Source organism: Sinocyclocheilus grahami, unplaced genomic scaffold, assembly GCF_001515645.1.
Source record: "Sinocyclocheilus grahami isolate Dianchi unplaced genomic scaffold, SAMN03320097.WGS_v1.1 scaffold21.1, whole genome shotgun sequence".
NCBI classification, from domain to species: Eukaryota; Metazoa; Chordata; class Actinopteri; order Cypriniformes; family Cyprinidae; genus Sinocyclocheilus; species Sinocyclocheilus grahami.
The window spans coordinates 2856013-2862132 of record NW_015505200.1 but is presented as its reverse complement, the minus strand read 5'-3'; positions in this window follow the sequence as shown (position 1 = coordinate 2862132).

Genomic DNA, 6120 nt, shown 5'->3' with positions numbered 1-6120 from the left:
CTGTATAACTTGTGTATTCTCTCGTGTAAAAGTAAGATGTATAAGAGGATTTGGAGGCCTTGTTCCCTCCATTGTATAGATTATAAAATGTGCTATATGTAAAAATAAGTGAAATGATATTAGGTTATTGAAATGCAAGGTCAGTGTTCTTTTTTTTTTCTTCTTTTTTTGCTGCTACACTTCAAATTTAAGATGATGTGTCTTGAAAATATGCAGTACCCCTTTCCCCAACATAAGCCAAGATTTAACTTAATATGAAGAAGTTCTTAAACTGCAGCCAATAGGAAGCTTATCTGTATTGTTCAAAGATGTTGACTTATCTTTGATTGCACTGTAAAAAACCAAGACCTATATAGATAACAGTTTCACTCAGTTAAAATTTCCTGTTTTTTTCCATTATTTATTGTACTTTTTACCGACAACCATCGTGCCTTCTTAACTTTTAATCTTACGAAATTAATTTGTCAGTAATACAGTATAGTAATTCAGTAATACATCACTATACTCTTAAGGATCAGCATTGTCATTGATATGGCCTATTAGTATAATGTTATCATCTGTAATATGACTTCTCACGGTCTCTTTGCGGTACAGTTTGCAGTGAATAGCAGAAATATGGGTCTAGTGTTTCCTGTTACATTGTTCCATTATATACTTATTTGCAGTCTACATTTATATACTTGAAGGGGTGGTTAAATGACCCTTTTAAATGGACCCCCCCCCAAAATGGTTATTTTAGCCATACATGAGTAGGCTTTAGTTTGTCACTATATATGCCCCAGCTAAAGTTTGGGAGACATCAGGCAAACATGTTGTTTACCCAAATATCAAATATCATTCAGAAAGGGAATTTTGCACAAATGCAAAAGCATATTTTTGTTTGTTTGTTTTCAGTTAATTTTTTATTTTTATTTATTTATTATTATTATTATTACAAATTTTTGTCATCTTGTTGGCTGCTTTGCAAGTAGCAAAAGCCCTGCGCAATTGTTTACCTGGTAGTTGCCCTCTGGGCTTCTCCTACAAGGCCACTGTAGGGACAGATAAACAGCTCTGGTGCTAGTCTTCCTTGTATTCTGTCTGCAATTCAGTTCTCTTTCTTAGGTCTAATTTCAGATAAAAGCTCACTCATTCAGTATTGGTCATGTCACTGCCAGATTAAATGCAGGGAAAAAGTGTTAATGTAAGTGGCAGCTTCTCACTCTCCTTCTCTTTCTCTCTCTTTATTTAACAAAATACGTTTTAACGGAAACAAACCAAGTAGCTACTGTATCTGGAAAACAAAGCAACACAAAATAAGCAATCTAAAGCACATGTACAGCTTAAGGACAGAAGTGGCTTGGACAGACAGGAGAAAAGGGTAGGGGATGGGGGTCCTGCATAAGGGTTTTGTTTCAAATGTATGTCATGCCATATAAATTATTTATATAAAATTTTTATTTTTGTAGTTTGTACAGATGTTAGTCACTAGACTGAAGTTATATTTTTAAAGAGTAAATATATTATAAATATATAATTATATTATATATTGTTTCTGAGATTTTTTTGTTTTGTTTGTTTGTTTTGGTGTGGGGGGAGTTTGGGTGAAGCGGGCTTTAAAATCTTCACATGCTGTTGGAAATAATGAAGGAAAGGGGTGGCTACGATTGTCCACCTTGTGTAGACTCTTTGCCTTTCCTCCTTCATGTAAAGATTTGAAGAGTTTCTGTTTTTGTTGTTGTCTAAAACACTGTGACTTCAGAAAACCTTGAGGAAAAAAGAAAAGAAAAACCTTTTGTGACCATCATTTCCTTCACCCTTTATAGGAATTCAACTAACAAAATAAAAGTTAAAAAAAAAGATTGATTCTTATTGTTTTTCTTGTATGGCTACTTGTTATTTGAAACATTGTCATATTTTGATGTCGTTTACGTTATACCAAAAAAAAATTGTCAGTAAAAAAGCCACACTATTTTGGGTGACTAAATACTAAAAAGATGTGAGAGGTGATTAGGTGAGGGGAGGGAAGGCAGTTTAGACACTTCCTGTTTTATTGTTGTGACTCCCCAAGCTAGTGTCCTCAGTACAATAAGCCCACCAATAGAGATGAAAGGCGTGTGCTGTAAATTCCTCGGCTTCCCACAACACGGGCTCATCTGTCAGCTACCTCAGGCCTGTCTGAATCTGATACACCTCTGGCTTTTGAAGTTACTGTCGAGGCCCCTTAGTATCAGGAAAGACAGAGAGCGGGTCAAGGGTTTTGCCTCGTGGAGTCAGAGAGCAGCGACTGAGGCCGTGAGGCACGATCTCGTTCTACATGTTAGAGGTTCAGTTTCTCAAAAGGAACGTGCTGAAAGTTGCTGCTTTGTCAAAATTGCTAATGTGAAACTACGATACCTTGCAATGCATTTACATTAGCTGTTTACATGCACTCAAATATTCTGTTAGTGATAGGATTGATGGCTCAATCACATTAAAAAGCCTTCATGTAAACACTGTAATCGATCTGATCAAGCTTGATCTGAATTAAATTGGGATGAAATGGATTGAAAAAGGGGGTGTAGACCTGAAATAATCCAATCAATAAGAAAAAAACAATGTAAATGCTTGAATCCAACCATCATCTCATTCAGATTTAAAAATACCCTGCGCCCATGTGCAGTGCAGTTATGTGTATGTTTACCAGAGCTATTTTATGATAAATCATTGATGATCCTAAAGAATTATGTTTTCTTACATCATGAATGATATGTTTAGGCAGCCTCTGTATATAACAGCATTTTTTAGGTGGAAAGATTTAATGCGACTTTAAACTGGATCTTCGGGCACTTAACAGGTTATAACCACCAGACCATAAAAAATGCAATATATATATAAACTCCTGAAAATGCACCAAATATCTTCACTGGAGGTCTGGAGCTTTCAACAGCTTCCGTTGCGAAGCACTGAGATTAGGAGAGCTGACGTAGTTTAACTATATCTTCCTGAGGAGCTCTGTGACGTACTGAACATGCACTGAGCGAGGAAACTAGAGAGAAACGAGCTGATCGCAGGAGCGATAGGGCTGTCTCTCATTCATGTCTGGCTTTGGCAGCGTTATCGTGAGCTGCGGGAGCCAAACGGCACTGGCACTGTGTAATTCAAAATGGGGGGTCTGACTCTCTCCCTCCCATTCCGCTCTATAAACTTTATCAGAGAAGACTGAGATTTAAAGACAGAGCTCTGTGTGTTGGAGCAGTTTAGAGAGAGCCGTGCTGCAGAAATGGAGGGCAGCAGCTGGCACAAATTGAAAGAATCTTGTAATATATGGGTGAGATAACAGCTGACACCTTTAACAACAGATAGCTGCCTCTGGATGAAAACAATCGGAGCAAAGCAGTGTCTATATGGGGCAGGCAAAAAGGGGGAGGAAAAAAAATGGGTGAGAACAAAAGAAGGAACACATTATCTGCTGTGCTGCTTGGGTGGCAAGAGGATGAGCGGCCATTGTTAGTTGAATTCAATAGGGCTGATTAGTTAGAATTGTGTGTGTGTGTGTGTGTGTGTGTTTTACATTTATGGTGACTGGCACGGGTCTCTCTCTCTCTCTCTCTCTCAGCATGACTGAAAATGGGTAAAAAGATTACAATTATATTCACTGTTGATCTGTTTTAGCCAGTATTATGGTTTTTGGATGGTTGATGTGGCTGAAATGGGGTGGTGGTGATGAACATTTTATAAAAAGGCTGGTCTCTAAAATGTTGGATGCCACTTGTTTCTTTAGATATGGGACAAAAACAACTGAATATACTTATTATACTTATACTTATTATTATAAAATATATGTAATAAATCATATTAAAACTTATATTCAGCCGGTGAATAAACTGAACAAAAGTGACTTTTACATTGTTCCAAAACATTTCTATTTCAAATAATTGCTATTCATCAAGGAATCCCCCCCAAAAATCAACTGTTTCCACTAAAATATTAAGCAGCACACCTTTCAACACTGATAATAATAACAAATGTTTCTTGAGCACCAAATCAGCATGTTATTAATGACTGCTCATTGCTGGAGCAATGACTACTAAAAATTCAGCTTTGCCATCACAGGAATAAATAACATTTTAAAATATATTAAAATAAATTTAAAAAATAACTCATTTTAATTTCACAACTTCACAATATTACTGTATTTTTACTGTATTTTTTATCAAATAAATGCAGCCTCGTTGAGCATAAGAGACTTCAAGAAAATCTTACAGACCCCAAATGTTATACATACATTAACGTATAATGTATGTATAATACAGTATGTATAATACTTTTTTTTGAATAATTGCATATTTACCACAGTCATTAACTTATTCATAGCACTTTCATTATGATCATCCTAAAAGTTTTAGATATTTTCATTACATTTATGAAAACATTTAAAATCAGGCAATATCCCAGACAGCCTTCATCCTGAAGGTTCCATATTTTTACCTGCTACGAGTTCAGTTGGTTCTCACAGGCAGTGGTGAGTTTTACAGTTTTTTTTTTTTCACTCTTAAGTTCACTTTTAGCTTTTTTTTATAGCTCCTGTTAGTTAGTAACACCAGAAAACAAAATGGCTCCTGCATTTAAAACATAATGAAATTAAAATAATATTGTCAACACTGTCAGCTGTTTTGGTACTAGTACTCAAGAATCAATGCAGTATTATTATGTCTAAACAAGGCTAGTATTACATTTACATTACATTACATTTAGTCATTTAGCAGACGCTTTTATCCAAAGCGACTTACAAATGAGGACAATAAAAGCAGTCAAAACTAACAAAAGAGCAACAATATATATAATAAGTGCAAATGACAAGTCTCGGTTAGGCTAACGCAGTACACATAGCAAGGTATATATATATATATATATATATATATATATATATATATATATATATATATATATATGTTATTAATGACTGCTCATTGCTGGAGCAATGACTACTAAAAATTCAGCTTTGCCATCACAGGAATAAATAACATTTTAAAATATATTAAAATAAATTTAAAAAATAACTCATTTTAATTTCACAACTTCACAATATTACTGTATTTTTACTGTATTTTTTATCAAATAAATGCAGCCTCGTTGAGCATAAGAGACTTCAAAAAAATCTTACAGACCCCAAATGTTATACATACATTAACTATAATGTATGTATAATACAGTATGTATAATACTTTTTTTTGAATAATTGCATATTTACCACAGTCATTAACTTATTCATAGCACTTTCATTATGATCATCCTAAACGTTTTAGATATTTTCATTACATTTATGAAAACATTTAAAATCAGGCAATATCCCAGACAGCCTTCATCCTGAAGGTTCCATATTTTTACCTGCTACGAGTTCAGTTGGTTCTCACAGGCAGTGGTGAGTTTTACAGTTTTTTTTTTTTCACTCTTAAGTTCACTTTTAGCTTTTTTTTATAGCTCCTGTTAGTTAGTAACACCAGAAAACAAAATGGCTCCTGCATTTAAAACATAATGAAATTAAAATAATATTGTCAACACTGTCAGCTGTTTTGGTACTAGTACTCAAGAATCAATGCAGTATTATTATGTCTAAACAAGGCTAGTATTACATTTACATTACATTACATTTAGTCATTTAGCAGACGCTTTTATCCAAAGCGACTTACAAATGAGGACAATAAAAGCAGTCAAAACTAACAAAAGAGCAACAATATATATAATAAGTGCAAATGACAAGTCTCGGTTAGGCTAACGCAGTACACATAGCAAGGTATATATATATATATATATATATATATATATATATATATATATATATATATATATATCAATAAAAGCAGTCAAAACTAACAAAAGAGCAACAATATATAAGTGCAAACGACAAGTCTCGGTTAGGCTAACGCAGTACACATAGCAAGGTATATATATATATATATATATATATATATATATATATATATATATATATATATATATAGAGTGGATCATACTCACCCACCATGGTCCCCGCGCCGGCGCCCCATTCAAGAGGCTGAGTTGGACAGGTCATTCCACCAGGAGGGAACAGTTAATGTAAAAATAGCCAGTGCAAATTGATGAACAGAGGTGTGACGCATTCTTTTCAGCTCATTAAAG